Genomic DNA, 16,824 nt, shown 5'->3' on the forward strand with positions numbered 1-16,824 from the left:
GGAACTGCAATTCATATCTGTCCATCCAGGCTACATGAGTGTACAGCATTGTGTGCATTTTCAGGCAAAATGTTTCCATTTTCAGATACCTGCTACTGGCAGTGAACCACTCGCAAATAATCTATCATGATATGAGCTCAGAGAAATTTTTAGAGCAAGCAATTGAGGATAACCAAGTTCAAATCGAGTTTAAACAAAAATCCCGCTAATTCACACTTGGGAACAAAGCAAACAACTCATAAATTATGAATTAATCAACTCTACCCAGCCAACTACCCTCATTACATCTCTGTATTTTAGCCTGAGCAGTAAAATTCTAAGGGTGTACATAATTGTCCAGCATTGTGCTGGTGTCTAAATTACAGTGGCATGTAAGTCCTGCAAGGTGGGCTCAGGGCAAGCTGTAAAGCAGGTATCAAGTGGACATGTCACCATCTATTGTGGTGCTATAGAACATGGGATGTCTCCAGGGAAAGAGCATCACCCAAGGGAGTAGGGGGACACACAGATAAAACGGACAATTCCCTTTTCTCCTTCTAACATGAAAAGCTATTTCACAGAGTACCCTCTCTTGCACACCACACAACACAGAATATTTAAATATGGTTAAATATTGGTCTATGGTTAGGAGAGTAGAGGGTGAATATTTTTAAGTGGTTTATATCTTCGTTTTCTTCGCTTTGTTGCACTGGTTGGAGTCAATCACCTCTTTTCAAGTATCTGTTTTAGTATAAAATGAATCGTTTTCTAGAACAGAGAAGGACTAAAAGGCAGATGCACCTTAATCCGGTTTACTGTGGGTAACAGTTGGCTATTTCCCAGCAAACTGTTGTTCTTATTTTCAAGATTTTAATACCTACCCGATTTTCAGACGTAAAAGAAAGAAAAGGCACTGCAGTGATGTGATAGTGGGGTAGGAGGTGAAAGATTTGAGAGCTGCAACTCCAAGGTGCAGCACTGACAAAAAATGACTACCAGTTACCCATTTGACCTCTTCGGCACAAGCCATCTCCTTCTGAAGTAGCAAATCTTCCCCATAATCATGTGAACACATACAGACCCACAATCGCATTTTCAGTACAAATGAAATTCAGGCATGCAATCACACAGCTGCACTGATTTGCAGATGTCAGCTCACATCTGCAGCTTCCCACAACAGCAGTACTGCCCCATGTTTGGGATACAAGGAAGAGTTCTCCCAAAAGCCTTCAAAACAAACAAAATACACCACAACAGTAATAAAAGAAACTATCTGGCCATAGAAACCAGCAGAAACCTTGCTGTGCCCAGCTAACATATTGCTCACCTCTTGCTGCTGCAAAAGTTCAACAGCCCAATTTCAATCTTCAGCTTGGTTCCATGCTACCATGGACAGATCCAGCAGTCATGCACAGATTTATTTTTTTTATGTTCCTTATGTAAGTATTCCTCCTCCATTCATCTCTTCCAGAAATAACCTACTCCCAGTACCAGGTTTGCAACTGCAGATAGGCTACTCCTAATTGATCATTACCAACATCATCCTTTTCATTTTCTAAATCCCCCAGCAAGATGCTCAGTTGTCCAGGTTTGCTTTCTAAGGCAACAATGAGCAAGACAAACCAAGAACAATCTCTATAAAGGCAAGAAAACAAGATTTAACATGACACATGTCTGCAAAGTGTTGTGCAGTTAGGACCAGGGATGCAAATATGGGAAAATACCAGAGACAAGGAACAGATGGGATTTATGCCATTTAAATCAACTAACAAGCTACAGCACACAAAGGACAGAGGAATTGAAGTTTGGGGAACGATGACATTATACTGTGAAAAATATTAATCAAAGTCTGAATTCGTTTTTTTTCCAAGAGGCAGCTCAGCATCCATCCGCCTCCTTTGGCAGCTCCGTGCTTAGCAGTGTTCTCTTAGAACATCCTGACAAAAACTAACATCGAGTTTCTACAGCCTATAAGTAGCAGTGACATTTTTATTCTGCTAATTGACTTCAAAAAAAAAAAAAAAAAGAAAGAAAGAAAGAAAAAAAAGGAAAAAAGAGGGAAAATATCAACTTTTGAACTACCTAAGAGCAATAGCTTTCTAGCAGTGAATTATGTTATCTAAAACAAGTGCTGAGTCTTAAAAGCAGCAACTTTGCCACGAACAAGAGTTCTCTGCAGGCACCTTCTCTTGCCTGCAAGGATGGCAATTGTTTTCAAAGAAATAAATTAATAAATTTGACTTGTAATCTGCAAGCTATCTTGCAGCCCTTTTAAACAGCACGATCTGTATTCCTCCCAGTGCAGCAGTGCTGACCTTCACACGTATATTATTACATTCACTGAATACCCATACTGGACTTGTTGCTGAGGAATGCCACTATGAACAACAACTAATGTTCAAGACAGTAACTCCACAAAAAAACAGGACAGGACTAGGGGTAATATATATCTTTTAAGATACATATTCTACTTTTCTTACTTTCACTCATCCACAGGGGCTAGATATAATTACTGAACTTAGCAATTTACCCTGCTGTTACAACCCACACCAAAGGTAACTACAGCTCTGCAGAAGGGAAAGGCAAACTTCCTTACATTTAGCTATTTATCGTTCAATTTAAAGAACAGAGCTGTAATCATTTACAACTCTGTAATTCTCTGAAGCATTTTGATCTTTGGGAAGAAGGCAGAAGTGTCTGATTTTAATATTCACATTCAAACAAAGCACGTTTCAGTGCTTAACAGGGACATTTTGATGCATCAGAAGATGTCACACCTTTGCAATCCTCAACAAGTGCATGTTCTGAGAATTAACACATCATCACTGCTTCAAAGAGCAGCAGAAATGGACCAAAAATGGAATAGACATTGATATCTTTTGGCCAGAAAATAAAGCAGATTGCTTCTCAGGAATGCGTTTGGAGTACAGCTTCCCAACCTCACTGCAAACAGTGCCATATAATCACTTACAGGCAACAGGGGCCTCTATCAAAATTTACTGAGAACACTAGATGTTTTCCACTTCATTTCGAAGTACTTTAGCTCAGTGTTTTTCAGCCTCAAACCTATGGACTACATTTTACTACAGTCCTTTTTCAGAGGACTCCATGACAACAAGTCTTTCTGCCCAGCAATCTAGAAAGTGAAATTATAAGGCACCCAGAATCCGAAATAACACAGAAAAGTGATGCCTATGCCTAGGTAATTTGAAGGGAGACTGCAATGCTTCTGTGAAGGGAGTATTTCAGTTCTAACTCCAAATTTTGGAGGAATGAAGTAGGAAGAATGTGACACTTTTTCCAGCTTTTATTCTAGCTGAATTTTTCAATCACCACATTTTTTTTTTCTTTTATTTCCTCTAGATCACATCTAAACTGCAAACAGTTTGATAGGAAGGAGGGGAAAAAAATCCCTATAAAGAAAAATATCACAATTTGGGGTTTTCAGTCCAGAGGCAAAGGCAAGGAGAGTGACATAAACACTGACAATAGCTTTAATAACTCAGAAGTGGATGATCAGCTGTCTCATGAATTCAAAAGTTCATACTGGAAAAGCAGAGAGAATAGACACTTTTCACACTTTGCCTCACTATATATAGGCACTATACACAGCACCAAAGATGCCAGATCTTAGAGATCTTTCCTGAGACAAGGACACCCATAGAGCTCTCTCTGTGTCAAGAGACTTATAATAAAAGAGTGATTTCAGCGTGAAATTTGGAAGTAACAGGACAAGATAACCTAATTCCGCAAAAGGACAGGTTTGATCAAAGTTGCTGATTGTTACTGGTAATTTCCGTTTCCACCTCCAAGAGCACTATGAATGGCCCAAACCAACTGAGTTGTGGAAAGGCACAAGAGGACAATCAGGAAAATAGGAGGTTAAAGGGAGAGAAAATACTACATAGATAAGACTAATGAGCAACGGTCTATGTCAAGGAAGATCAACTACTTGTCTGCTAGATCAGAATAAATAGAAAACAACTTGGCAGAGCAACTAATTTAGAGAGGAGAAAGGACAGGTATTGCACAGGGAAAACATGGTGGACTCTGCTGAAAAAATGAAAATGTGCCCTGGAGACAAAACTACTTACAGCTAGAGTTATTGTCACACTAAAGCACTGAGGTTGATCCCATTGATTGCTCTTGAGTCTTCCTACAGAAGAAGTGTTATCATACGTTACTAATGTTTTAACGAGAAAAAGCACATCTTGTCTAAAGGGCATCCCCCAACTACTCACCTGCACCGAGGGGAGAAAAAGGCTGAGAAGAAGCAGAGAAACGAGGCACAGAGACCAAAAAAGATACCCAACAAGCCATAAAGTAACTCAAGATAGTGTGAATATACAGCGGACATGCAAAGACCTCACAGGGAAACCAAAAGGGTTTAGGCTCAACCAAAACCAAGAACCTCCAGCCCCAACCCAAAGAAATGCAAGCGTTATTCTGGAGGAGGAAGAGGGGAAAAAGAAAGCATCAGGACTTTGGACCTGCAGAAGAGAAGGCTGCGAGGTGACCTGACAGCAGCCTTTCAGTATCTAAAGGGGAGCTACAGGAAAGAGTGGGACAGACTCTTCAGCAGGGTCAGTTGTAACAAAACAAGGGGAAATGGCTTCAAGTTTAAAGAGGGTAAATTTAGGTTAAATATAAGGAAAACGTCTTTTACAGAGGGTGGTGAGGCATTGAAACAGTTTGCCCAGAGAGATGCCACGTCCCTGGAGACTTTTAAGGTGAGGCTGGATCAGGCCCTGGGCAACCTGATCTAGCTGTGGCTATCCCTGTTCATTGCAGGGGAGTTGGACTAGATGACCTTTAAAGGTCTCTTCCAACTCTAAGGATTCTATGATTCTATCATCTCTGGAGGTCCAGAGATAACAACATCTCTGAAGGTTAGAAACAGTGTGGAAGCAGAGCAGACTTACTTCTTGCAGGTGACTCTTAAGAGACAACCCAATACAATCTACAAAAGCATCATAAAAGTAGCTTAAAATGGGATACAGTGACCCCAATCAACTCTGCCAAGTCTGCGGTTTGTGGTAAGAGGATCTTGAAAAAATTTCATACAAGTCCTTCTTACTCTGTCCACCTGTTCTAGGTCAATTATAAATTACTCCCCAGAACACCGCAGATTTTATTTAGCCAGGGGGTAAATGTTCTAAAAATTGTTGCTTACCAGCTCTACCGCCAAGAGACCACTGTAGACCTCACTTTTCAGTAAACATAAGCCTACAAAAACACACCAGCTAGCACTAAAAAACATCCAGTGCCTGCACAGCTGGAAGAGTAATTCAACAATACTGATCCTACTTAAGGCAAATATCATCCCAGAAAATTATTTTCCCTGCATTTTCCTTATGATGTCCATGGAAAATGATGGCTGCTTTACTTCTGCTGAAGACCCCTGAAATATGCCAGGGGAGAAGGGAGGGGAAGTGGAGAAAGGGGTATGGAGAGGACTGCTGAATTTAATGATGGACTGCTCATAAAGGATAAGGGCACTTCAGATGTGAATGTGATGGAAGCAGACAGCTTTGGGTAAACTATTCAAAATAATGTTTGGAATTCATTGCTAAAGGCAATGAATTCGACAAGAGCATGACTTGTAACACAAACTGATATAGCAGCACTCTACTTTGCCTCTAACCGACGTACTGACTTTTCCTGGGAAACATTAAGAATTTAATAATTATAAAAAGCAAAGATAAACTAACACAAGGAAAAGTCTAATTGCTGCATTTGAGATATTTTTTTCATATTCGTCTTCTCACTGCCAAGTGCTGAGCGAATGAGCAATCCTGGAGATACAGAAGAAGAGATTTTGCAGAGAACAACTAAAAGCAAATTGCAAGTTAGGTATCGGCTTATATGACAGCAAGCCTCTCTTCAAACATCTCAGAAGTACTTTGCGATTGCACAGGGAAAAGGAGGGGGAGGTTCACAACTGCAAAACCAAGCTGAGAAATCAGCAGCTTGTCCACATCCAGAGCCACTTGCAAACAACAAAAAAACTGGTTACAGAGAAACCTAAAGACTCAGCCTCTATAATCTAAATGGGAATAACACTGACCTACTTTCCAGCACACATGCAAAGCTGTTGGAGATGCTATGATGAAAGGCATTGCAGAAACCTAAAGCAAGACTGCTTCAGATATACAAGAATAAGGTTATCAGTGTAATGCAGTAATGCACTTTCTACAGTGGAGGAAACAGATAAGAGATCAAATAATGCATAGCGCCAGACAACTTTTTGGAAGAAATGGCTTTAAAAAGCAGTCAGGACTTCCTCTTGCAAATGGTGCCCCAGATCTTAAATAACCACAGAAAGCAAAATTAACCTTTTTTACGCGGTAAAGATTTTCTCTGGAAGAACCCATGTGATAACCTGTATGAAGCTCTATTTATTAGCTTAAAATATGGCATTGAGTGGATCCAGCCAAGATTCTCATTGATATGGGAAAAAAGGATTAATCAGGTCCCACATAATTCAAAGGAGGCCTCTGTGGCAAAGTGGAGCAATGTATAAAGAACAGAAAATTCTCCAGCATAATGAAAAGAGGTCTCAGAGACACTGCACAATATATTTAGCTTTGCCAGGGAAAAGCAAAGCTGGGCTGTTAGGATCTTTAAAAATGACAAAGCTCCTCGCGTGCACTCATACAACTGCACAAATTGAGCTAAAGCCTCCATCAAGATGTCCATTATTATTAATACTGAATTTTTCCTTACCATTTATCAACACAAGCTTTCAAATTTTCCGTTGCAGAATTTAGGCCCCGTGTTCCTATCAACTATGAAAAGACATTCTTTTCTCAAAATGGAGGAAAAAATAGCCACTCTTGGAAGAAGACGAATTTAGGGAGCAGAATGTGAGTGAGTCTGCACAGATTGCCCAAAACCATAACTAAAGGCAGCGCATCCATAAGCAAAGCCCTGGAAATGTGAAAAATATCTTGCTATATTGTACCAATTGGTATTTGGTCCATTCATTTTAGCCTCAATATGGTACTTAAAACACTACTGCACAAGCCCACAAATCCCTGCAGAAGTTCACTGAGCACAGAAACAAGAAAATGTATAACCAGAAACACTCCCAAAACACATCTTGCTTCAGAGTGGACGGTCCTGGTGTGTATCAAGTTGGATATTAGGAAAAAGTCCTTCTCAGAATCATAGAATGGTTTGGGTTGGAAGGTACCTTTAAGATCATCTACCTCCAACCTCCCTGCTATAGACAGGGCCACCTCACACTAGACCAGGTTGCTCAAAGCCCCGTGCAGAAAGAGTGACCAGGCAATGGAACAGGCTGCCTAGAGAAGTGGTGGAGTCATCGTACCTGGAGGTGTGCAGTGAAAGGGTAGATGTGGCACAAAGGGACATGGTTTGGTGGGGATGGCTCAACAGTTGGATTCGATGACCTCAAGATCTTTTCCAGCTTTTACGATTCTACATAAAAACCCCACATTTTAAGTAGCAGAGCAATTAGCAAACCTCAAATGACATAATGCCAAGAGAACATACTGATGCTTGTCCAGGCTGTGCTATTGGGAAATAGAATAAATACTGCCTAGCACACCTTCACACTGAGACACTTGGGTGGCAGGAGTGAGGAAGCTACCTGTACTTGTTCTGACACAAAACAACAAACTTTGAGCAAACTCCTGTGTCAGTCGCCTACCAATGAAATGGGTTAAGACCTCAAAGAAGTACCAGAGAACAATATGGCCAAGGATGTGCTGGGAGAGGGGGGAAGTAAATTCCTTAAACAAGCAAGGAAATTTCGGGAATTAACCATTTAGAAGGCATCGATAAATGAAAACACACCTGCAGTCCAGCAGCACATAGAGGCATAAGTTGCTTTTCTGGTAATGCATCTCTAAGACACTGTGAATCCAAAAGACTCATTGCCAAGCGCTAATTTTTGTCCCAATCCCATCTAACCTACAAACACCTAAATACTGAAAAGATGACACCAAGCATGGGCTAACCCATATCCCAGTCAGGTTGCCCAGAAATCAGTGCACCGGGGGATATTTCTCCATCCTCTAAACAGTTTGCTTTGCAGCAGCACTTGCAGAGCCTCTCTTCAAAGGCTATTTCACACCTTCATTGCTCTCGCTCTGAAGGCATTTTTCTTCCCACTCCAGTATTTGGAAAAAATTGACAGCTACAAAAATGTAATAAACCAACCAGTCGGATTATATATATATTACAGTTTGAAAAAGATGAAAGGCTATATTGTTAAGAGAGATAATTTCAGCAGCTTCCACAACATAGCCTGTGCATACACAGAAGAAAGGGAACTGAAGCAGCTTATATTTTGTCTTGTAAATTCCCTAAAATAACCCAGCTTCTGATCCTCAGCTCACATCAGGAGAATGACACTGAAAAGACTAATAAAGAGCTGCCAAACATCTCATAAGGACAAAATACCTGAGTGTTCATATCGCCTCTTGCCAACCCATCAACTGAAGTGCTATGAAAAAGGGAAACGTGTCTGCTTAAAGATCAAATATTCAGAAATAGAAGGAAGCAAACACACAACTATGATATTTTGGGTCATTTGGGATAGAAAGCACCATATTGGACCTAAGTGGTCAAATTATGATGAGCAGTAACTAAAAGGTTGCAGTACCACACTACTACTGGTATTGGTAGACGTAAGAAAGACTGCTATGCCTCAAGGCAGAATAAAATAAAAGTAGAAGTTGAGTTATGGCGTTTGAACAAAGAAAAACAAGCTGCAACTTTTGTAATAATAATTGAATCCACCACAGCGTTGGAACAGATGATTAAAGACAAGCAAAGGTCTCCACACATCCAGATTTACATCAGGCCATTCAATCTATTTGATAACAGTAGCAATAATCAATCATTGCTTGAGAACAGAGAGATTTTCAGAAAATCTTGTGCTTTCTGATTTCAGAAGACAGTTTTAACACCTATAGGGGAACATTTTATGAGAGTTGAGGCATCGTGAAAAGTTGGCAACCCGTAAGATTTGCATTTGCCGTTGTATAGAAACTGGTATCAGCCTTGGTGTTCAGTTTACATATATACAGAACTATAGAATCATTAAGGTTGGAAAAGACCACTAAGACCACCTAGTCCAACTGTCCATATATATATATATATATATATCATTTGATTATAGAAATCTTGTGACAAGGGGAATTTTACATGTTATAGACTAGCAAGAACACGGTTCTTGCCCATCATCTATTCCCTGATCACTCTTACAGAAGACATCTCTTTCATGTTGATAACCCATTTTCTGACCGCTCTTCCATCACCCCAACAACCAAATTTTCACCCAGTCTGCAGTCTTGCTCAGAGAACTGAAAAGTTTCACTCTGGGAATAGCTTTCAAAAATAGATTTCTTCAATAGCTTAATAGAAGAACAGAAAGAAAGATAATTTCAAAGGTGCCATCAAAGGTATTCAGGAAAACAGCAATTTCTTGCTTAAAATGGGGGGTATATCTCTGCAAATTCACTCCATGGGGCAAGAATATCCTGACATCTGTGACTAAATAAGGCAAACAAAACAGTGGCAAAATAGTGGATGTCAAAAGGGACCACTTGGGATCATCTAGTCCAGCAGTACTAAACTGTACAGTACTTGAATGGGGGAGCCCAGTGGAGTACCCTCATCCTTGCAGAGCAGAGGGTAAGGATCACCTCCCTTGCCCTGCTGGCCACACACTTTTTAATGCACCCCAGGATACCATTAGCCTTCTTGGCTACACACCAGTCACACCACTGGCTCAGGGCTGACCTGCTGTCCACCAGGACACCCAGGTCCTTCTCTGCAGAGCTCCTTTCCAGCAGGTCAGTCCCCAGCCTGTACTGGGGCATGGGTTTATTCCTCCCCAGATGCAGGACCCTGCACTTGCTGTTCTTGAACTTCATGATGTTCTTCTCTGCCTACCTCTAAACCATTTACATTTGTTTAGACCTTCACCAGTTAAGTTTCAAGTATCTCCAAGAATGGAAATCTCACCACTTGTCCAGCACATTATTTAAGTTGTCAAAAACTACTGTGGTGAGCTGCAAACAAAAATATTTTTTTCCTCTTTGACAAGCCATCTTCAGGTTGAGCAAATCAAGTTCTCCCCGTCTCTTCTTGTACATCCTGAGCTCAAAAACCCAATGTCCTCTCCTGAAGCTGCTTCAACTTACCAGTGTCCTTATTATACTGAGGGGTCTCAAACCAGACACAGAGAGCAAATGCAGTCTCACAAGTGCCAAATAGAGGAGAATTACTTCCTTGGAGCTGCCTGTTATGCTTTATTAGAGGGGGATCTGGCTTATCATGTCCGGAACAACACTTCCGATTCACATTCATATTCATATTTAGGTCCCTCATAGTGTTTGAGCTTAAAATTTACTGTTTTCGTCTTTTATCCAAAGAATGACCTTCCAGTAAACCAATGGGCCATTAAAATATTGGCCTCTGAATCTTCTCACTCATGAGGTGCACTTTCACTCTGAGTCCTCCCGTTCATCACCCTTTACCATCAGTCTGTTTTCCAGTGCTCTCTCAATGAAAAACACATCCCCCAACTTTAGCAGATCAATACTTTAAACCATGGAATTACTGTTTAATATTTCTTGTGTGGGAGCAAATGAGAAGGTCCTGCAAAGTTCTGCAAAGTATTAAAAAAAAAAAAAATTTAGAAGAGATGTGTCACTTAGTACAAGTCTGAATTGCAGTGATATCCATACTTTTATTTCTCCTGAATTAGAAACTACAAATATAAAGAGTCTCTAAGAGTCTCTTAAGATTAAAAAATGATAGTATGGAAGAACTTGTACTGAATTAAAACATGCACAGGAAAAAAATGAATTACATCAGTGGAACAGTCGTTTTAAGAATTCATGTTTCGGTTCATTTCACTTACAAGCCTGCATTCGCTTTCACAATCCATCACAAAGACCACGGAGAACCTGAAAAGGCAAAAGAAGAGCAGCAAAATGGGAAAGAAAAGTTATAGAATCAGAGCACAAACTAAAGGATATTGAGAGGATTTCACAAATTTACTGCTTGAAAAAGAGCTTAGAAGCTTCCTCCTATTCTGCAATATAACATCCTTGATCTTCATTCTTGACTGCCACTGAACCCCTTCCTTTGGCATCTGTCTCAAAAAGCAGTACAACGTGAGCACAAATGGTTAGAGAAAGGACAGATGAATGCACATCTGTACTCAGACCTTCAAACAAAAGGAGAACCTCCTCCTGTCTAAGTATTGTGATTTGATGATGTATTTAAAAATACATTAAGGACTAAAATGCAACCAAACAAAAAATAAAGATCATTGAACAAAAGCAGCCACAAGCTGAATGGCTAAGGTATCCCAGAGATTGATTTTGTGTCATCTGCTACATAGAAAAGAATATTACAAAGAGGAAGTCTGACAGATAAAATAAATTTGCTTTGGTTTGACTCTTCCACCCCCAATCAAACACTCATGATCTATGGAGTGAAAGGCACGCTGTGTGAGAAAACAAAAAAGGAAGAAAAAATAGCCACAACAAGCCCCCAAAATGAAATTGTTCTGCATTTACACCTAATAAGGGTCTGAATAATAAACTTCCTTATAAAAAATACTAAAATAAGCACTCATACTAAAAAGACAGCAAGTAATGCAATACATTCCATCCCATCAACTAGGAAAATCAGAGGGCACCTGATTTTTGAAAGTAATGCCCAAAGGTCTGAGTTAAGTCTTTCTCAACAACATGGGCAAAGCCATTTGGAAGCCACTTCCTTCCTCTACAAACTAGGAACATTAGTACTTGACAGTTCTATAGGACCTCCAGAAAGAATATTTTGTAGAACACTTTAAAATTATCAGTAAGAAAGATAAGAACAAGAAGATGCTTATAGAGCTTCAAAATGGGATTTTTCACTGGCACTCTAAAATTATCAAGCGCTAAGAAGGTCCACACTATGAGCTTGCAAGCAAAGATGTGATTTGGCTGATTAATCCATCAGTGAGTATTGCCCAGCCCTACCTTCTCATATATACAGCCCACCACAGCTACTGGTCTTTCTCAGGAGGAGCTGGCACAGGAAGAACCACCATCGGAGGCAAAGAAAACCTTTTTTAATGAAAGGAGAACGGGTATAATTCAAGGCTAACAAACATTTTGTTCCCAGCCATGAAATCTGTGGGTTTATGCATGCACATCCTACAAACTTCACATCAAGGCCTTTTAGGTATTAGATTATTTTATCCCTCTGTTTTCATGGGTTTGGTAGTAGATTCTCTGTTTTGGGGCTGAAAGTTTCAGCACAGAATTTATTTCACAGCTATTACAGGGTACATTACACTAATTACAAGGCACATTATAGCTTGCTATGTAGTGCACTGTGATAAATCATACAGTGCTATGGTCCATTGTAAACACTGCCATACATCTCTGGGCACTATTGGATGTTTGACCACTCTCATAAATATGAGCATTTCTGTAGTACAAGTATGGTTGGCTACAGAGACTAATTTATTACAGTTTTCTTTCAGCACATTAACTGTGCAGTAAATTCTCTACCTTCTGAAAAAAAAGAAAAAAAAAGAAAAAAACACAGCTGAATTTTCTAGTTATGCAGTATCAGTAGTATTTCCCCTTCAGTAACATACAGTTCTGCATTTTCCAAAAAGATAGGTATCATGTCACATTCACATGTCACGTGCAGTGAGAGAGGTTTCTGACTTTCAAGTCTGTCACACCTGAGAAACTGGGGTGAGAGGAGGACAGCAGATTCTCAGTTTAAAATAACTTGGTGCCATTATGAGCAATACATCCAGTTATCCTTCCAACTACCCCCACACCACAGGTTCTTTCATACACAAAAACTGCAGTCAGAGGTACATCTCATTCAATGAAACATTTCTGAAGTTCACAAGTTGTTCATCAAACACGGGGGAAAATAAAATCCCATTTTCATGCATTATCCACCAAGTGAATACAGGTCCCTGAGCAAAAGTAACACCACAAATAGGTTTTCCCTTGCCTGAGGCCAGGGTAACCCACACTATTTTCCCCAGTATGTTATTTACATGTACTACAGGGACCTTATCCTCTTCTACAGTACGTACAAGGCTGGATTGGGTGGGGCCATTGGACTGGCAGACCCTCAAGCTAACCACATAGCTTCTGCTAGATGTTTATCCCAGTGTCTGAAAGTTCCACCACTTACTGCTTTCAGCATGGTTTTCCACAGCCGATTGCATCGCTCCATTTTCCCAAAACTTGGTGCATGACAAGGGATATGATATATCCATTCAATACCATGGTCTTTAGCCCAGCTGTTTACAAGGGTATTCTTAAAATGATTTCCATTATCTGACTCAGTTCTGTCTGGGCTTTCATGTCATCATCAGACCTGTTTTTCGAGGCCTAGTATGGCTTTACAGGCAGTGGCATGGGGCACAGAATATGTTTCAAGCCACGTGGTGGATGCTTCCACCATGGTAAGCACATAATGCTTGCCACTGTGAGTTCATGGTAGAGTGATATAATCAACCTGCCAAGCTTCTCCATACATCTGCCATCATCCTTCATGCCAGAGAGGTTTCATTCGCTTGGCTTGTTTAATTTGCAGCACATGCTTCACATTGCACAGTTGTGTCCATGGTTAGAACCACAATCTTGAGCCCATTTACATGTCACATCTCTTCCCTGATGGCCTGAGGTGTCATGGGCACGCTGAGGTAGGAATAATTCACCCTTGTGTTGCCAATCTAATTCTATCTAAGCCACTTCAAGTCTAGCGGCCTGATCAACCTGCTGTTTGTTTTCATGTTCTTTGGTGTCCCACCTCCTGGGTATGTGAGCATCTATCCACATGATAAACCTTTATGGCCAAACTCCCTACCTGACTAGCAATGTCTTTCCACAATTCAGCAGCCCAAATAAGTTTATCTTTGCACTAACAATTGTTTGTTTCCATTGCTGTAAGCACCCCCAAAGGGTGTTTGCCACCATCCACAAGTTAGTATAAAGCACTGGTCACCTTACTCATTTGGCAACTTCTAAGGCCAGTTGGACAGCCTTTACCTCTGCAAGTTGGCTTAATTCACCTCCTCCTTCAGTAGCTTCTGAAACTTGTCATACAGGATTCCACACAACAGCTTTCCATTTTTTATACTTTCCCACAATACGACATGATCTATCAGTGAATAAGGCATATTTCTTTTCAATCTCTGATAATTATTTGTATGATGGGGCTTCTTCCGCACGCATTAGCTCTTCCCTTGATGATATTCCAAAGTTTTCACCTTCAGGCCAGTTCATGATCACTTCCAAGTTTCCTGGATGACTGTGGTTCCCCATCTGTAACCAACACAATCCATTTACTTCAAGTAGCATCAGTAGCATGCTGTGTAGAGGGGACCTTCCCTTTAAACATCCAATTTAGCACCGGTAGTCGAGGTGTTAAGATAGGTTGCACTTCAGTACCTGTCTTCCGAAGTAGCCTGAACCCCCTCATGTGCTGCTAATATCTCCTTTTCAATTGGAGTGTAGTACTCTTCAGTCTCTCTATATCCTCGACTCCAAAACCCAAGGGGTCAATCTTGGGTCACTCCTGAGGTTTTCTGTCAAAGGCTCCAAGTAGGACCCTTCTCCTTGGCCCCAGTGTAGAACATGTTTTTTACTCCATGTCCCATCCGGACTGATCCCAAGACTACTGCACAGGCTATTTCTTGCTTAATTTGTTCAAAAGCCTGTTGTTATTTAGGGTTTCATACAAAATTGTTCTTCTTCAGCACCACTTGGAGGGAGTTTACAATAAAGCTATAGTCTGGAATATGCAACCTCCAAAAACCCACTACACCTAGGAAGGATTGTGTTTCCTTCTTACTAGTTAGCATAGACACAGCAATGATTTTAATGATTACATCTGTCGGAATGTGGCAACATCCATCCTGTCACGTTATTCCTAGGAACTGTATTTCCTGTGCTGTTCCTTAAACTTTACTTCACGAAACAGCGAAGCATCAGTGAATACCAATAAAACCAGGACAACTTGAAAGAACAACAGATAGTCTAGCTCTCAGAAAAGCCACCTAAATAAATAAACAAATAAACAAACAAACAAACAAGCAAACAAACAGCCTTACAGTAACTCAAATGAAAGGTAAGGAGGAAGGAGAGAGGAAGTTTTCAAAGGTGAGCAGAAAATTTCATAGCAACGAGGAGTTCCAGTTCAATACAGAACCCTTAAAGCAGAAGAAACTTATAGGAAGTCAAGAAGACTGAGATACTTATTTAAAACTTCAATGAACTGTGGTTATGCCTTAGATCCTACACCTCTGTGGCCTGGAAATTGCAGTCTATAAAGGACATCTTCATTTCCCAAACTTATGTATTGCTAAAGGATGCTACAGAAGTCTTTGGTTAAACATAAACAAGAGGTATTCTCTAGCCCAGACTGGAAGTGTGGGATGAAATCAGGATGTACTTCCTGCATACCATATGACACCAGAACCCCCTTGATCCCAATGGGAGACCTGTTCCATGGATGAAAAAACAGGAGGACCCTCTGGAGTTGTCTCCTGTAGACAGAGGAGGCAAAATGAACCACCTTCCCCATCTTGGCAGATATGACTCGGTAGCATAACAGGAGCAAACATAGCATCATAAAAAATTTCTTTCTTCTGATTTAAACAAATATTCATGAGACTGCTTCTACTTCTGTTTATACAAGAAGATCATTCCTTGCACTCTCACAGCAGTCAGGGTGAACACTTCAACGACTCTAAACTTGACAGTTCGGAGAGGAAATGAGGGTCAGTAGCCCACCCAAGCAGTTCAGTCAACACAGAAAAGTCAGATAGCTCAAAACCTTAAATTTTTTGCTTCTGTTGTTATGTCATCAGTCCACTTGCACAGCTTAGGTTCTCAGTGGCATTTCAGAGCCAGTCATGCTTAAAATTGTTATAAAATGTGACTATTTCAAAAACTGCCCAATGGACATCTTCATCCAGCAAAGAGTACAGTAGTTAAAGCAAGCCCTTAGCCTACCCAAAGACCAGAAAAGTCTCAAATGGGGCTCCGGTAGAAGATAACACCAATGCTGTGAGCTGACACCAACAGCTTAATTAATGCTCAACCAAAAACTCTCACTCAGCATCCCAAAACTGTCTGGCTACGAGAGCACTCACATGCCAAGAGTCAGAAAACCTCAACACCACAACTCAACTGGAAGAGCAAAATGCAGATGAAAACAGTGTGTGATGACTGACATTAAAGACAGGCACACCAGCTCCAGGTGATGAGATCAGAACAAAAACGCTCCAGCCACTGCAGTATGAGATAAACACCAAAGCATGCTTGCACATAATCACAGCAGTCCCAAAACAACAGCATTTCTCCAGCTTTTGGGCACTGAAACTTTGGGTAGCAGTTTCCAGCTTCTTTTTCCCAGACACCCCAGAGGCCCATGAATTACTTTGGGCAAAGATCCAAGAAAAACAAGGCTATTTGCCCAGACATCTCCACTGAGCACGAAGGGAAGACTGGGCAGCGGTTAGATGCCTGCAAACCAAAAATTTGCTCAGACAGAGTGAAATCCACAGCCTCAGAAATCCCAGAGGAGCTGGGTTCTTTCCTTCTGTATATAAATTAATACCGTGTCCAACTGCAAGGGAGCAGTGGCCAGGTTGTGAGACACAAGCAGAAAGTTAAAAAAACAACAAGGCATTGTTGTGCACTCTGCCAGTGTCTGAGAATGTGGACAGTACTTGTTGGCTCGCAGAGGCTATTAGAAGATGCCCAGGCACCCAGTTGGGTGGTGGTTGCAGCTGCATGCCCAGCTTGGAGCATTACCCCCATCACTCAA

At 40.8% G+C, this 16,824-nt stretch overlaps 1 protein-coding gene across 15 annotated transcripts in view; it reads right to left on the minus strand.

The window, feature by feature from the left end:
• Nucleotides 1-16,824, minus strand: part of TSNARE1 (t-SNARE domain containing 1) — a 483,485-nt gene that overhangs the window by 407,784 nt on the left and 58,877 nt on the right. For 2 of the 15 annotated variants that reach the window (XM_015283230.4, XM_040694932.2), the window contains exon 3: nt 10,880-10,925. The exons of the other annotated variants lie outside the window; for them this stretch is intronic. The gene's annotated coding sequence lies outside the window, so the exon portion shown is untranslated. The remainder of the gene's footprint in view (nt 1-10,879; nt 10,926-16,824) is intronic. 15 annotated transcript variants of the gene reach the window in all.

The sequence above is a fragment of the Gallus gallus genome, chromosome 2 (assembly GCF_016699485.2).
Source record: "Gallus gallus isolate bGalGal1 chromosome 2, bGalGal1.mat.broiler.GRCg7b, whole genome shotgun sequence".
NCBI classification, from domain to species: Eukaryota; Metazoa; Chordata; class Aves; order Galliformes; family Phasianidae; genus Gallus; species Gallus gallus.